The sequence below is a fragment of the Vombatus ursinus genome, unplaced genomic scaffold (genome assembly GCF_900497805.2).
Source record: "Vombatus ursinus unplaced genomic scaffold, bare-nosed wombat genome assembly UNPS02014821.1, whole genome shotgun sequence".
NCBI classification, from domain to species: Eukaryota; Metazoa; Chordata; class Mammalia; order Diprotodontia; family Vombatidae; genus Vombatus; species Vombatus ursinus.
Genome location: NW_020954599.1, coordinates 48,672,365 through 48,690,282, shown reverse-complemented (window position 1 = coordinate 48,690,282; position 17,918 = coordinate 48,672,365). Strand labels below are relative to the sequence as shown.

Genomic DNA, 17,918 nt, shown 5'->3' with positions numbered 1-17,918 from the left:
GACTCAAACACCAGAACACAAAAATAGAATAGAGAAAGAAAAAAAATATGATAAACTTAAATATTGGAACTTAAATACAATGAAAGAAAAGGGGGAAAAGCATGTCATGTGCATAAGAGGATATGAGAGGGTTCAAAATATTTAATGATAATTTTTCATTTCAAGAAAGCCTGTGTGATAAATACTATACTTTGTGTTGAAAGCTGTCTATCTTTTCTTTGCTTCCTTTTAAGTTTTCTTTTGTTCTGCACTTTTTACTTTGCTCTTTTTTCACTCTTCCCCTCACTCCAGAAGGCTACAATTAAGTGTGGATATATTTCTATATAGATATAGATATATACATTCATACATACATATATACACATATATACACACACATATAGATATATACTTTGCTAACAAATTCTACTCCTGATCTTTGTTTTTATGTTTTTGCATATCTCTTGTTTCTTATCCCTCCTGACTCCTCTACTTTACTTCTACCTGCTACCTTGCCCTCCTGTTACATAGCTTACCTCACTCCAAGGATCCCTCCCCTATCCTCCCATTCCCATAAATTGAAATACTCTTCTATAGCCCCCTATAACCTATTCCCTCACCCTCCCCTCTGGAGATCCCTCCCTTGTCCTCTACCCCTCCATATCCCATCACTATTTTATTTGTTCTGAAATTAGAAGACTGTTATACTCTTCTACATATATGCATATTGTTCCCTCTTAAATACATTCCTGATGAAAGTAGGTTACCAGAAACACCAGCCCTCCTCCTCCATCCAATTCCTCTGTATCAAGTCTTCCTCTTGCATCTCATTTGTATAAAATAATTACTTTTTTTTAGCTGTTCCTAAATAGTTTTACTTTTTAAGTTATATCATACCCAGTTCTACCCCAATCTTTCTTACAAGCTACCCAATTACTAATGACAATCTTAGACATACATTTTACATTTTATGTATATAAAAAAGTAAATGGTCTTTTCTTATTGAATCCCTTGTAATCAGTTTTTGGTATATACGTTATGTTTCTCTTGTCTCTTCTATGTCAAATGCTTTATTAAGTTCAATTTTTTTTGACAAAGTCTTTAAAGTCTGATAGTTGATTAAATATCCATTTTTTTTTCATTCAGGATTTTGCTTAACTTTGCTAGGAATGGTATATTCAGTCAGAGCTCCAGTTCTTTTGCTCTTCAATATATAGTTTTCTAAGACCTGTAGTCCTTTAGTATCTCCACTGCTATGTTTTGTGTGGTTCTAGTTGTGGCACCATCATATTTAAATTGTTTTTGTTGTTGTTGTTGTTTTTAATATTTTATCTTTGAGTTGGGGGTTTTGGAATTTGACTATATATTCCTATGAGTTTTTCTCATAGGATCTCTTTCAAGTGGTGATTGATGGATTTTTTTTTTCTATTTCTACTTTTCCCCTTGTTTTAATGTCTCAGAACAATTTTCTTTAATTATTTCTTGCATTGTTGTATCAAGATTCCTTTTTTTTTTGATCTGTGGAAAATGATTTCTTTTGGTAATGTGTCTTAGAGATTCAAAGCTCCCAGCCCCCTTTTGCTCCTGAATAGTTCTTCACAAGGTAATACTGATAATAAGCTTATCCTGGTCAAACTCCAAACCAGGCCTGAATTGATTTAATCTGATCAGGATTGGGTGGAGAAAGTTTCCAAGATTAGGGGTGATATTTCCTTTGTCTAGATGTCTGGTGATATCAGCCCCTGTCGACCAAGATTAAGTGACCTAAAGTCATGTACTCAAGACCTCATTTTAATGTAGCCCAACCCCCAATATGTCAAACAATCAGGGTTGATCAGCATCCCTTCGAAATACCTACTCTTTGAAGGGCATTTAACCCTGTACCCCCAAATCTCAAATTGAGCCAGTTCTGAATTGGTGCCTTAGGGGGGCCCAGTTTTGGACTGAACTCCCATGCAATGCATGTCAAGCAAGTTTGAGAGAAATTGGACACATGCACCCTAATTACATTTGTCTCTTTCTTAGAACAGACTCTGTAATTTATTGGGGTTTAGTAGATCATAGTTTGCATGTAGTCTAATTATTATTATGTTTTATCTTCTTGATCTGTTCTCCAGTTGTTTGTTTTATAAGACGTTTTATTTTCTCTTCTATTTTTTTCATTCTTTCTTTTTTTAAATTATTTCTTGATCTCTTCTACTTTCATTGGCTTCATCTTGCCCAATTCTAATTTTCAAAGAGTCATTTTCTTTCTTAAGATTCTGGATCTCTTCCTCCCTCCTCACCCCCCTATTGAGAAGGCAAGCAATTCCATATAGATTATTTATGTGTAGTCATGTAAAGCATATCCATGGTGGCCATGTTGTGAAAGAAAACAGACAAAATAAATCAAGAAAAATAAAGAAAGTAAAAAAAAATATTCTGGATGTCCTTTTCTAGTTGGTTGATTTTCTTTTCATAACCTTATTTTTCTTTGATTATTCTTTTTTTTTCTTTTCAGTTTTTCATACATCTCTTTCATTTGATTTTTAAAGTCTTTTTAAAGTTCTGATATGAATTCTTTTTGGGCAGGTGACCATTTGACATTACCCTTTGAGGTATAAGAAGATTTCTTTCCTTCAGTATCTTCCTCTGAAGATGAATCCAAGTCTTCTCTATTCCCGCAATAACTTTCTATGTTTGGATTATTTCTCCCCTTTGTCTGTGTATTTTTTAGTAGTAGAAGCTTAATTTTTGTGCTCACCTCTAGCCCTCGGTATGGGGGATTGTGTCTCTTTCCCCAAATCTTCAGTTCTCCCCTCTAGCTGTAACCAAAGCCAGACCTCCAGCCTCCTGTAAGTGACCACAGCCAGGGGCATCCATCCCACTGCTACTGCATTCAATGGGCATGTGCTAGTTCCTTCTCAAACCCCTTGCTCTCTACAGCACAGCTGGGTCTGGCATTCCTTGTCAGCAATGGTTCCCTCAATCTTCCCAGGCTCAGACCCACAACTCCCCTTGCTATCATGGGGTAAAAGTTCCTGTGTCTAGGGCAGAGGGAACATCTCAAACCAACTAACCTCAGGGCTTGCAGGTTGTTGTTAATGTGGACCCTAGCCTGGAGGTGTTTACTCTTCCCAGGCACCAAACCTCTTCCTGGGATTTTTCTTCTGATCTTCCTGAATTGTCCCAGGAAGACTCCCATTATTATTTATTTTTATACACACTTTGTTAGCCCTAAGGTACTATATTATCTCTTTTGTGGGGGAAAATCTTGAGACCTTGGAATTTTCTGATCTGCTCAGCCATCTTCCCAGAAGACTCTCTTGGCTGTATTTTTGCTTGTACAATTTTTTTTTAATTTAATGTAATCAAAATTATCCATTTTGCATTTCATAATGTGCTCTATCTCTTGTTGGGTCATAAAATCTCCCCTTCTCCATAGATCTGACAGGTAAAGTGTTCCCTGCTCTCCTAATTTGATTTTGGCATTCTCCCTTATGTCTAAATCACATACCCATTTTGACTCTATTGTGGTACAAGGTGTGAGAGGTCTATGTCTGTGGGTCTATGCCTAGTTTCTGTCATACTATTTTTCCAGTTTTCCCAGCAGTTTTTGTCAAATAGTGACTTCTTACCCCAGAAGTTAGAAGCCTTGGGTATATCAATGTGTAACTGTGTCTTGTGTAAGTAAGCTATTCCACTGCTCCACCACTCTATTTCTTTTTTTTTTTTTTTTGAGGTTGAACAAACATTTATTCTTTGTGGCCTGGGCCAGATATCCTCCTTGGGAGTTGGGATTATCATTGCTGGATTCTGCGGATGGACTGAATCTGGAAGGTTTGACCATGGGACCCCGACTCCCGAAAGTGTTCGTAGTTTCCTGAGTGGTGATCACATTCCAGAACGTACCGGTAGCCTTCCTTGGTAGCCTAGGAACTGGGAGCAAACCCAGGCCCCACAATGCACTCGGAAGGAGCCCACTTCATTTTTGTCCCAGCCCATGGCTTGCAGGGAGGGGTAGTCATCACAAAGCTCTCCCTTCCTGCCCAGAAAGTTTACCTGCTCAAAGATGGTCATCCTGAAGTCTCAGTGATTCGCACAAGCCACAGGACGGAAGGAGATCAGTCTCTCCACGAGGTAGGCGACGTTACTGCTCCTGGTTTTCCAGCTCGGGTACTCGCCTCTCTCTAGGACAAACTGCTGCCCTTGGAAGCCAGCGTGCTCAAAGCCTACCCACCTGCAGACAAGGAGAGGGGGGAGGCACTCTATTTCTTAATAACAAATAGTTTTGATGATTGCCACTTTATAATTATAGTTATAGATCCAGTATGGCTGTGCCACCTTCCTTTGCATTTTTTCCATTAATTCCCTTGATATTCTTGAACTTTTTTCTTCTAGATGAATTATGTTAATTTTTTTTAGCTATATAGAATAATTTTGGTAGTTTGATTGGTATGGCACTGAAGAAGTAAATTAACTTAAGTAGAATTGTCATTTTTATTATATTAGCTTGGACTACCCATGAGCAATTGATTTTTTGCCAATTGTTTAGCTCTGACTTTATTTGTGTGAAAATGGTTTTGCAATTGTGTTCATATACTTCCTGGATTTGTCTTGGCAGGTAGACTCCCAAATATTTTATATTGAATATGGTTATTTTAAGTGTAATTTATATTTCTATCTCAATGTTGTGCTTTGTTGGTAACATAGAAATGCTGAAGATTTATGTGAGTTCTTTTTATATCCTGTAACTTTGCTAAAGTTGTTAATTGTGTCAAGTAGTTTTTTTTTAGGTGATTCTGTAGGATTCTCTAAGTATACTATCATATCATCTGCAAAGAGTGATGATTTTCTTTACTCATTAGCTGTTCTAATCCCTTCAATTTCTTTTTCTTATTGCTAAAGCTAACATTTCCAGTACAATACTGAATAATAGTGGTGATATTGGACATCCTTGTTTCACCCTTGATCTTATTCTGAATGCTTCTAGCTTATCCCCATTACAGATAATGCTTGCAACTAAAAAAGTTAGAAAAAGAACAAATTAAAAATCCCCAACTAAATACCAAATTAGAAATTTCTTTCTTGACATCTTTCTCTATTTTATTCATGTAAGCATTTAGAGATGTAAAATTTCTGCTAGAACTGCTTTGGCAGCATCCTGTAAGTTTTGGTATATTGTCTCTTTATTGTCATTGTCTTTGATGAAATTAGTGATTTTTTCCATGATTTGTTGTTTGACTTACTCATTTTTTTTTGTTGTTTGTTTTTGTTTTTAGCTTTTCTCTGGGGCTTTTTTTAAATCACTTTTTAAAAAAATTTTAGTTTTCAACATTCACTTCTGCAAGATTTTGAGTTCCAAATTTTTTCCCATCTCTCCCTTCCCCCTACTCCAAGACAGCATATAATTTGATATAAGCTCCACATTTAGATGCATGTTACACCTAATTTCACATTAGTTATGTTGTAAAAAAAGAATTAGAACCAATGGGAGAAACCAAGAGAAAGAAGAAACAAACAAAAAAAGAAAAGAAAGAGAAAGAGAGCAAATAGTATGCTTTGATCTGCTTTCAGACTCCATAGTTCTTTTTCTGGCTGTGGACAGCTTTTTCCATCAGGAGTCTTTGGAGTTGTCTTGAATCCCTGCATTGCTAAGAAGAGATACGTCTATCAAAGTTGGTCATCACATCACGTGACTGTTACTGTATACAATGTTCTCCTGGTTCTGCTCACTTCACTCAATATCAGTTCATATGTCTTTCCAGGTTTTTCTGAAGTCTGCCTGCTCATCATTTCTTATGGTGCATTAGTATTCATTACATTCATATATCACAATGTGTTAAGCCATTTTTCAATTGATGGGCATCCCCTCAGTTTTCAATTCTTTACCACCACAAAAAGGGATGCTATAAATATTTTTGTATATGTGGATCCTTTTCCCATTTGTATGATCTCTTATGGACACAGACCTAGAAGTGGTATTGCTGGGTCAAAGACTCACTTATTCTTTAGGATTAGATTATTCATTTTCCAATTAGCTTTTAGTCTACCTTACCATGGCCCTTTATTACATATAATTTTTATTAGACCATGATCTGAAAAGGATGTATTATTTTTTTCCACCTTTCTGCAATGGATTGTGAGGTTTTTATGCCCTAATACATGATCAATTTTTGTGCAGATGCCATGTACCACTGAAAAAAGGTATATTCCTTTCTATCCCCATTTAATTTTCTCCAGAGGTCTATCATAGATAACTTTTCTAAAATTCTATTCACCTCCTTAACTCCTTTCTTGTTTATTTTTGGTTAGATTTATCTAGTTCTGAGAGGGGGAGGTTGAGGTCACCCACTAGTATAGATTTGTGGTCTATTTCTTCCTATAACTCACTTAACTTCTACACTAAGAATCTGGATGCTATTCCTCTTGGTGCATACACGTTTAGTATTTTTATTACTTCATTGTCTATGTAGCAAGATGCAGTTTCCTTTCTTATCTCTTCTAATTAGATCTATCTTTGGTTTAACTTTGAGATCAGAATTGCTACTTCTGATTTTTCACTTCAGTTGAAGCATAATATATTCTGCTCCTGCCTTTTACCTTTACTCTTTGTGTATCTTTCTGCTTCAGATGTGTTTCTTGTAGACAATATATGGTAGGATCCTGGTTTTTAATCCACTCAGCTATCCACTTCTGTTTTATGGTAGAATTCATCCCATTCACATGCACAATTATGATTACTAACTGTATTTCCCTCCATCCTATTTTCCCTCTGTACATTTCTCTCTCCTTTCACCCTGTCCATCCTCACTAGACTCTTGCTTCTGACTACTACCTCCCTCAATCTGCCCTCCCTTCTATTTGTCATCCCTCCTTTTTCTATTCTTTCTCTTTTCCCCTCCTACTTCCCTTTAGGGTAAGATAAATTTCTATACCCAACTGAATGTGTATGTTAATCCCTCTTTGAGCCAAATCTAATGAGAGTAAGTTTCAAACAATCCTCACTCCCTCCCTTCTTTCCCTCTACTGTAAAAGGTCTTTTGCACCTCTTCATGTGATATAATTTACCCTATTCTGCCTCTTCCTTTACTCTTCTCCCAACACAATCTTTTTTCCATCCCTTAATTTTTTATATCATCACATCAAGTCAACTTATACCTATACCTTCTGTCTATGTGTACTCCTTCTAACTGCCCTAATATTGATACAGTTCTCAAGAGTTACAAGTATCATCTTCCCATGTAAAAGAAGGCAGTTTAAATATGATTGAATGAAATTTTTTTTTCTTTCCTATTTACCTTTTTATGCTTCTCTTTAGTTTTGTATTTGAGGATTGAATTTTCTGTTCAGCTCTGGTCTTTTCATCAGGAATGATTGCAAAATCCCCAATTTTGCATAAAAAGGATCATATGATTTTAAGAAGGCACGAAGATGATGGAATCTGCACTGGTACAGAGTCCTCACACCAGTGAGATCACTGATCCTTTAAAGTAACAAAATGAAGTGGACTTAAATATAAGAAAGAGAGTTTTATGAATTGGCAAGTGCAGAGAGTTAAAAGAAACTTCCCCTTCAGCAACATATCTTCTGTCTTTGTTTTGTATGAAGTACAAACCTAAGGATAAGGTCCTGAATGCACAAGTACCAGGGACTCAGTTGATTTCTTTCCCAGTCAAAAAGCCTAGCCTTTGTAATGACGTGTATAAATCCATGTGGATCTTTTTTGACTGCCCATTTTTATATATATGCCAGCTTCTGAGGCAGAATGCTGAGCAAAACAATACCAGTTAGTTTCCTGTTAATTCTTTCTCCTTAGGGATTATCTTACTTTGCAGCCCTAGTACCAAAGCCTCTTTATAACTTGAGAAGAACATACTATCAGTGAATTTCTCTGGAACTGTTGGATTTAACTTGACTTGCTTTGAATAACAGATCTTGCTTAACAACATTGCACCAATTTACTTCCAGTCTCTTTGATATCCCAAGTTCATTGAGACTTTTTTTTTATTAACAAGGATAGCAGCAGTGCTAACTAAATCTCTTTTGAATATAACAGCATGATAGTGACAGAAGCCAATAGCACTATGGAACCGTTATGAGTTGCAATAGTATATCTAATCTGTCTGAGTATCTTAAGCTCAATGTGGCTTTTAGCATATGGAGGATGTTATTGCTCAGGCTTCTTAATCCTGATGAAGAGAACTAAGGCAACTGAAATTCTGAGATCTAAGGAGACGCATCAGATTAGTACCAAAAAATGCTGATTTTGATTGTCAGATTTTAATAAAAAGAGATTTTTTTTCTAAAAAAAGTCTCCAATTTCATTGAATGTTGATCTTTTCCCATGAAAGATTATGTTCAGTTTTGCTGAGTAGCTGATTCTTGGTTGTAATCCAAGTTATTTATCCTTCTGGAATATCATATTCCATGGCCTCTGACCCTTTGATGTAGAAGCTGCTAAATACTGTGTAATGCTGAGTGTGGCTCCTTGATGTTTGAATTTTTTTCTTTCTTGCTGCTTGAAGTATTTTTTTCCTTGTCCTGATAATTCTGGAATTTGACTACAATATTCCTTGAAGTTTTCATTTGGGGATCTCTTTTAGGAGGTGATTGGTGGATTTTTTCAACAACTATTTTAATCTCTGGTTCTAGGATATCAGAGCAGACTTCCTTGATAATTTCTTAAAAGTTGCTGTCCAAGATCTTTTTTTTTTTTTATCATGGCCCTCAGGCAGTCCAATAATTTTTAAATTATCTCTCCTCCATCTATTTTCCAGAACAGTTTTTTTTCCTCAATGAGGAATTTCACATTTCCTTTTACTTTTTTATGCATTTGATTTTGACTGATCCTTTTTTTGGCTACACAATTGAGGTTAAGTGACTTGCCCAGAGTCATACAGATAGTAAGTGTTATGTGTCTGAGGTCATATTTGAACTCAGGTCTTCCTGACTCAAGGGCCAATGCTTTATCTACTGTGCCACCTAGCTGCCCTTTGGCTGATTCTTGATGTCTCATCAAGTCTTTAGCTTCCACTTGCCCAATTCTAATTTTTAAGGAATTGTTTTCTTCAGTTAGTTTTTTTTTTACTTCCTTTTCTATTTGGCCAATTCTATTTTTTAAGGGGTTGTTTTCTTCAGTCAATTTTTGTCCTTCCTTTTCCAATCTGTTGACTCTTATTTTTTCATAATTCTCCTGAATAAACTTTCATTTCTTTTCCCAATTTTTCTTCTGCCACCCTTACTTGATTTTTTAGATCCTTTTTGAGCTCTTCACAGAGGACTTTTTTGGGCTTGAGACCAATTCATACCCCCTTTGAGGTTTCACATATAGCCATAATGATATTGTTGTCCTCTTCTGAGTCTGTGTTTTGATCTTCCCTGTTACTATAGTAGCTTTCTATGGTCATTGTCCTCTTCTGCTTCTTACTTAGTTTTGAGCTTATTTTGTGACTTTTAAAGTTTAACTCTGCTCCTGGGGCACAAGTAACACTACCCCAAGCTTCTTATGCTGGGGATCATGAGCCTGGTCACTGGCTTTCCATTCTGGTATTTCTGGTGATTGTGCCTTGCCCACTATAGTTCGTGGCCCAACCTACTCACACCGGTCATGCCAGGGTCCCAGGGCTAACTATGTGTCTTCTGTGCAGGGACTGGAGGCGTTACTGCTGACCTTTTCAGTCAGGATCAATGGTCCTCAGTTGCTGATCTGTATGGTGGCTAAGAGCCTCCCACAGGCTTGCCCATGCACTGTCTGTCCTGGGCTGCACTCTCCTTTCATTCAAATGAGTCAGACATTTCCTGAAGTCTTTCTAAGTTATCTCAAACTAGAAAATAGTTTTGCTCCATCTTTTTGTAGGTTCTGTCACTCAAGAATCAGTTTAGAGACTTGATTTAATGTTATTTCCAAGGGATACTTGGGAGAGTTCAGATAGCTTCCTGGCTTTTCTCCCTCATTTGTCTCCAGCCTGGTTAAAAGGCCTTTTGTGGGAAAAGTAGATTCAATTAAGTAGCCCCATTTCTGTGCCTCCCTTAAGTTCTCCCCCATTGCATTTGCTTATTTTTAAACTGATACAAATTTATAAGAATGAGATTCATTTTCCAATTGACAGTCAAACAATATGAACAGCCAATTTTCTTCTTTTAGGGATGTAAACAGTTCAACTTTAGTAAGTCCTTATGATTTCTCTTTCCTCTTTATTTTTTCATTCTTCTCTTGAAAGTCAAATTTTCTATTCAGCTCTGGTCTTTTCATCAAGAATACTTGAAAGTCCTCCATTTCATTGAATATCCATTTTTTCCCTGAAAGATCATACTCAGTTTTGCTGAGTAGATGATTCTTGGTTTTAATCCTAGCTTCTTTGACCTCCAGAATATCATATTCCAAGCCCTCTGATCACTTAATGTAGAAGCTGCTAAATTGGGTGTTATCTTGATTGTGTTTCAACAATACTTAAATTGTTTCTTTCTGGCTGCTTGCAATGTTTTCTTCTTGACCTGGGAATTTGGCTATAATATTCCTTGCAGTTTTCATTTTGGGATCTTTTTCAAGAGGTGATCAGTGGATTCTTTCAATTTGTATTTTGCCCTCTGGTTCTAGAATACCAGGGCAGTTTTGCTTGATAATTTCTTGAAAGATGATGTCTAAGCTCTTCTTTTGATCATGACTTTCAGATAGTCCATTTTTTTTTTTGGTGAGGCAATTGTGGTTAAGTGACTTGTTCAAGGTCACACAGCTAATGAGTGTAATGTGTCTGAGGTCACATTTGAACCCAGGTCCTCCTGACTCCAAGGCTGATGCTCTATCCACTGTGCCACCTAGCTGCCTCCCCCTAATATTTTTTTCTTTTTTTCTGTCCATAATTTCAAGGTTCTAAAGGTTCATCTGCAAATCATCTGCAGATAAATATGTTTCATAATCACTATTGATAGAGATGGAGTTGATGTGATATGTATGAGTATTGGCAAATATTCTCCTTGGACTCACCTCAACCATCAGATCCATGGGCCTAAATATTGGCACCCATAGTGTTGTAACTGTTGTAGGATCCCTATACTGACCATCTTCTTCCTTTAAGTTATATCCCTCTAGTCTTTTGTCCCTTTCAGATATTTTCCATAACTTCATTGTTTTATCATTGATAGATAATAAAAATTGAGCAGCAGATGTTTTCTTTAGTTTCTAAACTTTTCAAGTAGACAAACTCATGTTCATGGCTCTGGAAGGTGCTATAATCATTGTATTCTCCTCTGCTATGTGTTTGAGTTTTATTATCCTGCTCCTATTGGAAGATGACGACTCTACCTCCTTTATCTCCTGTTGCTAGCAATTCTCCAAAATGGTTAAATTCCATTGTAGAAGTTACATCTGCTTTTGCTACATCATCATCGACTGCCCCTTTCAACTGAGAAAAACTCCACTGAATATCATTTCCTCCTCCAGCTCCTGCCATGGTGCGCAGGCAATGGAGGCCCCATCAGACTGCCCAGGTTCTCTTCTGGAGGCCACCACCCCACCCTGCAGGGGATGGGGAAGGAGGGAGGGGATGGCCTGCAGGCTAGGGCATGAAGTGGGGGACAGGCTGGGGGGGGCAGAGGGATAGGAATGTGGGGCGGTGCTCTGGGGCTTCCCAGCTCTCCCCCCCCGTCCCTTTCCCCCGTGACCTCCCCCTGATAATTTTTAAATTATCTCTCCTGAATCTATTTTCCAGGTCAGTTGCTTTTCCAATGAGATATTTCAAATTGTCTTCTATTTTTTCATTCTTTTGGTTTTGTTTTATAATTTCTTGATTTATCATAATGTCATTAACTTTCATTTGCTGCATTCTGAATTTTAAGGAACTATTTTCTTTATTAAGCTTTTGAACCTCCTTTTCCATTAGGCCATTTCTGCTTTTTAAGGCATTCTTCTCCTCATTGGCTTTTTGGACCTCTTTTGCCATTTAGGTTACTCTATTTTTAAAGTGTTTTTTTCTTCAGTATTTTTGGGGTCCCCTGACTTGTTTTTCATGATTTTCTTGCCTCACATTCATTTCTTTTCCCAGTTTTTCCTCTACTTCTCTTACCTGCTTCTCAAAATCATTTTTGAGCTCTACCGTGGCTTGGGACCAATTCATATTTTTCTTGGAGGCTTTGGATGTAAGAGGTTTGACTTTGTTGTCTTCTTCTGGTTGTATGTGTTGATCTTCTTTGTCACCAAAGAAAGATTCTATGGTCTGACTTTTTTTGCAAGGTTTGGTCATGATCCCAGCCAATTACTTGAGTTATAAACTCTTTGTTACATTTCATATATATATATATATATATAGAAGAGGGTAATTATGATCTCAGACAAAGTTAAAGCTAAATAGTTTTAATCAAAAGAGTAAAACGGGGAAACTATACTATATGTCAGCCATATTAATCAATATTGTTTTAGACTATTTAAAATAGCTAGATAGTATAAGGTTGGAATATTGCTATGGCATAGAAAATGATGAGTTTTTGGACTTAGAAAAAATATGAAAAGAGTGATTTATGAAGGAAGAGGTTATCCACCCTCAGAGAAAAAAGAGGATAAAGAAATATAGGACGGTCCTACATAGATGCATATGAATGTATATGGCTATACATGAGTATGATTATAGGTATTTGAAATACATATGTACATATATATTTACCTATGTGTATAGTTTATATATATATCTTTGTGTGTATATGTGTATACATGTATGTTTATATATGCATATTATATGTGTACATATATGTATATGTGTGTATCCAAAGTTAACTCTCGCCTTCATTCTGTTGTGCACATGGCAATGTTTTCCCCCCTTTTCTTATTTTGTATTTAAGTTTTAATATTTATGTTTATAATGTTTCCTTTTTCCTTTCTTATTGTGTATTTAAGTTTTAGAAAAAAAAAATTTCATAAAGAAAAATAAGGGGATTAAAGAGGACATTTTGATAGAGGTTCCCAACATACAATGAATCAATTCTAAGATAAAGGAAGAAATATTGTCAGTGCCTGGTGGTATAATTCCACTGAAGTACATTATAAGATATGACAACAGAAGATAAGTTCTTCAAAAGGAAATCCCAAAGATAGCTAAGGTTACTTGTCTAAGAGGCAAGGCAGTTGAAAGCAAGCAATGATCAAGCTTAACTGATTTACTGATATGAGTTGGATTCTTGAAACACACATGTAGAATAATAAAGTGAGATTCTAAAACCAGCACAATAACACATATGAAACAGTAGCTGTTTATTTAAATATTCACTCCTATTGAAACCTACTTCTTGCTGTACAACAGAGAATGCCAATTACTTCCACAAGATGCCAGGCACTTAGGAAAGGAACACATACATACAAAACACACTTTACCAGACTGTTTCTTTGATGAACAACATATAAGAGAAGAAAAACAGACTCAAGTTTTGGAAGCTGCTCAGAAAATGCAGTGGTCATTTCCTTTTTTTTTTGGTCAACCTTGCTAATCTGATTGGTAAGAATCTCAGAGTTCCTATACATTTAATTTATTTTAATTATTAGTGATTTCAGCATTTTAAAAAATAAAAAGATATTGATACCTTGGATTTCTTCCTTTGAAAATTGTTTGTTCAATGGGGCAGAGCTAAGATGGTGGAATAAAAGCAGGAATTTGCTTGGACCATCCCTCAAACCCTTCCAAATACCTGTAAAAATGGCTCTAAACAAATTTTAGAGCAGCAGAACCCACAAAAAAATGGAGTGAAACAAATTTCCCAACCCAAGAAAACGTGGATGGGTGATGAGAAAGGTCTGTTGCATCAGGCAGGAAGAGGAATGCAGTTCAGCTTGGGCTGTGCAGCCAAAGACCAGGCCTCAGAAAACATGGATTCGGCCTCAGGGGACTAAATCACTAGCAGCTGTGGTGGTTTCCAGATTTCTCAACCCACAAACGCCAAAGAAAACTTAGAAGGTCAGTAGAAAAGTTCTGTCAGACTTGGGTGAGAGAGTAGAGCAATCTGACTCCAGCCCTGCCACAGCCCTGGGGCAGTAGCTGCTTCTGAAACTCTTAGCTCACAGACAGTGGGGGGAATTGATCACTCATCAGAGGATTTCAGGGATCTCTTTGGGGGTGCTAAGGCAGGATTCTTTTGCTGTCATGTTTCTCTTGGATCTTATATGTTAAATCTTCTATTAAGTTCAGGTTTTATTTTTGTTTTTTTGTTTTAGCAAAATCCTGAAAGTCTGGCAATTCATTGAGTATACATTTTTTTCATTCAGGATTATGCTTAACTTTGTGGCATATGATATTTTCAGCTGCAACCCCAGTACTTTTGTTCTTCAATATATAGTGTTTCAAGACCTGTGGTCTTTTAGGGTTGTTGCTATTAGGTCTTGTGTGATTCTACTTGTGGCACCACCATACTTAAGTTTTGTTTTTTTTTTTTCTTGTTGCTTGTAATACTTTATCCTTAAGCTGGGGGTTTTAGAATTTGACTATAGCATTCCTCTAGGTTTTCCTCATAAGACTTTTTCAGGTGGTGATTGGTGGATTTTTTCTATTTCCATTTTGTCCTCTTGGTCTAACACTTCAAGACAATTTTTAAAAATTATTTCTTGTATTATTGTATCAAGATTCTTCTTTTTTTATCATAGTAGTCTGGTAATTCTTATGTTTTCTTTTCTTGGTCTTTACTTCAGATGAGTTGTTTTTTTTCCTTTGAGATGTTTCACATTTTCTTCTTTTTTTTCATTCTTTACATTTTGTTTTATTATTTCTTGGTCTCTTATAACTTTGCTGGCTTCTTCTTGCCCAATTTTAATTTTCAAGGTTTCTTCCTTAAGATTCTGGATTTCCTTTTCTAATTTGTTAACTTTCTTTTCATAATCTTCTTGTTTTCCTTGGATTGTTTATAATTTTTAAAAAATCCCTCCATCTCTCTCATTTGATTTCTAAATTCTTTTAAAATTTCTTCTATGAATTCTTTTTGGGCAGGTTTCTATTTGATGTTACTCTTTGGTGTATGAGAGCCTTTTTTTTTTTTTGCTTCAGTAACCTTCTCTGAAGAGGAACCCTGGTCTTCTCTATTCCCATAGTCACTTTCTATGGTTGAGTTCTTTCTTCTTTGCTTGTTTTTTTTTTTTGTTTGTTTGTTTTGCTTTTTAGCTATAGCAGCTTATATTTTTGTAATCATCTCTAGTCCTGGGGTATGGGGGATGCTGCCTCTGACCTCAGATACTGCTTCAGTTTTCCCTTCTTGCCTGGAAGGGAAACCAAGAACTCAGCCCTTTTGTAAGTGTCCATAGTTATGGGCATCCCTACCCCACTGCTTCTGCATTCACTGGGCGTGTACTGAAAACTTCTTTCCCAGGGCCATGTCTTGGGAACAGAACTGGACCTGGCATCCCTTATCAGCAGAGGTCCCCCCAATTTTCTCTGTCTCAGAATATTGACTTCCCATACTGTCTGGGAGCTGAAAATGCCTCTGGCCGGAGCCAAGTCTACTGCTCAACCCAGCTAACCCCTGGGTTTGCCACTTGTTCTTTCAGCAGAACTAGCCTGGGAGTGTTTACTCTTTATAAGTACCAAACTTTGGTTGTAGGATTTTTCTTTGAATCTTCTCTGATTGTTCCAGGCAGACCACAGTTCTACCCCCAAGTCTTATTTATTTTTACTGATCTATGTTTATCCTGAGGTGTTATTTTATCTTGTTTGGGGGGAAAATCTAGAAAGCCTGGAATTTTTTGACCATCTTCCCAGAATCCTCTGTTGTATCCTTTTTTATTTATTCTCAGTTGGCATCTGAAAATTTCTCTGGAAAGGTGCTTAGGAGCCAAATGTCTTAGGATTAAATTTAGAAAGCCGCAAGAAATACATTGATGGGATTTGTTTTGGTCACAGAAATCATACTAACCAAAATAGATATCAGAAAAATATTTTTTAAAAAACAGAATAACATCCCCAAATTTCAAGTACTCTGGTGGTGGAGGAAAATAGGGATGGAATATTTTAAATAAATGTCAAAGGTATAAAATTCTTTTTACATGCTTTTCTGAGTCAATTGCTGTTCTGAAATCATTGCTAGATGACTGACTGGTGGATATTAATATGAGCACCTAACCATAAGACTGAGTCATGTTTCATTCATGAAGTTGAATAACTTCCCCAGACTTTGCTTTTAGCATCCCTTCAATGTTAAAAGCTTAACTTCCTGAATACAGATTCTTAAACTTTCTATTAGTCTTTGAGCAAAAAAACACTGTTGTCCTATCCTCTGAAATGAAGATATTGGGCAAGAATGTAACCCTTCATTAACCAGACATTCTCTGGACAAGGAATCAAGTTTATTTTAATATTCTTTGTCTTTTACTAATTTCACTTAACAATTTAAAAAACCAAAGAAGAGGTTATCAGCTTGCAAATACATTGTAGTAAATCTGTACTGACATACATAGTCTACAAGAAAAACTTAGCTCTATGATAAAACCTGAAACTATAATCTAAGTTTTAACTCTGTATGGAATTCCATGTTTAATGATAACATTATTTAAATGATTTAAAAGAGGAGAAAGGGTCATGAAGCTATCCGTGCTGTTCTTCTCTGAGAGAAAGAGGTACTGGACAAGAATTATATTCACGCATCCCTTCACCAATGATTGCTATTTTTTAGGTTTAAAAGCCACTATTTTTTTTATATTATCTCTACAAAGTGAAGGATACTACAAGTTTAGGGCCACAAGCATGACCCCTTCCCACCAAATGCCAGTTACACAGAAGACCATCTTAAACAGTGAAACACAAGTAAATGCATTTGTCCCAGTAAGTAGCAAAGAGAAATCATAGCTTGTCATCCTGAAAAGGGTTATATTTTATTACTTATATCATCTTTTATCCTTAAAATTGTTGTGATTTTAAAAAATTCCAGTTTGAATAAAAGTATGTCAAGATATTGCTAAAAGCCATCCTTCTAAGAAGACAAAAAAACTTAAAAGTCTATTGATTAAATATGTATTTGTCTGTGACTCCTTACAGGAGGCTGAAAAGAGCCAAAGGTCACTATACTCTGGATGTACAGGACTTCCTTTCATGATTTTTTCTGTGGTTTAGAGGGAAAAAAAATCTTAAAATAAAACAAAAATAAGAAAGTGATTTTTTATTTGAATCTATAGACTATGGATACATGTTTTCACATTAGTCAATTACAAAATTATAAACAAAAATTATGAAAAACAATTATTTCTAAAATTTGTCTAAATATTGACATAAGTTCAAGTTTAGCATTAAAAGTTAAGAAGCTTGAGTGGCTGCTATTTTGGAGCATAATGCCCTGTTTTTCAATAGTACTTTGATTCTGTGGTTTGGTTTTCTTTTTCACCTTTTGAATTCCTTTTCAGAGAAAAAAATCTAGAGCGAGGCATCTAAAAGGCAGATAGAGTGCTATCTCTGGAGTCAGGAAACCCTGAGTTTAAATCTAATTTTAAATACTTACTAACTGTGTGACCCTGGGCTGATTCACTTGACCACTGTCTGCCTCAATTTCCTCAGCTATAAAATGGGGATAACAATAACACCTACTTTGAATGGTTGTTGTGAGTCTCAAATGACATCATATTTGTAAAGCTTGCAATGTGTAATAGTGCTCATTATTTCCCTCTAATTCCCTCTGGAATGGACACACACACACACACACGTTTAGCTCTTAGAATATGCTAAATAGTAAGAACTTAGCAGTTCAGATATAAAAATGATTGACAAATTCATAGCTCTTTCTCAAAAGTCACATAGTCCCTGGTTTCAAAAAGCTCAAGACTGAATTTTCTAATTGGGGGACATAATATGCACAGAACAGTTCAGTTTTAAGATTGATGCAAAGTCTTTGCAATACAGGTAGTATATGCAGTGGGCTATGCACACTATGGTGCCTACTGTGCTTCAGCTGTGGGACTAGTGACAAGCTCTGGGAGTCTTCAGAGAAGATTATGGCTGTATCTA

At 36.2% G+C, this 17,918-nt stretch overlaps 2 pseudogenes; both read right to left on the bottom strand.

Moving 5' to 3' along the window:
• Positions 1 to 3,761: 3,761 nt before the first annotated feature.
• LOC114024464 lies at positions 3,762 to 6,019 on the bottom strand (annotated as a pseudogene).
• A 4,794-nt stretch (positions 6,020 to 10,813) lies between these two features.
• LOC114024463 lies at positions 10,814 to 11,411 on the bottom strand (annotated as a pseudogene).
• Positions 11,412 to 17,918: the final 6,507 nt, after the last annotated feature.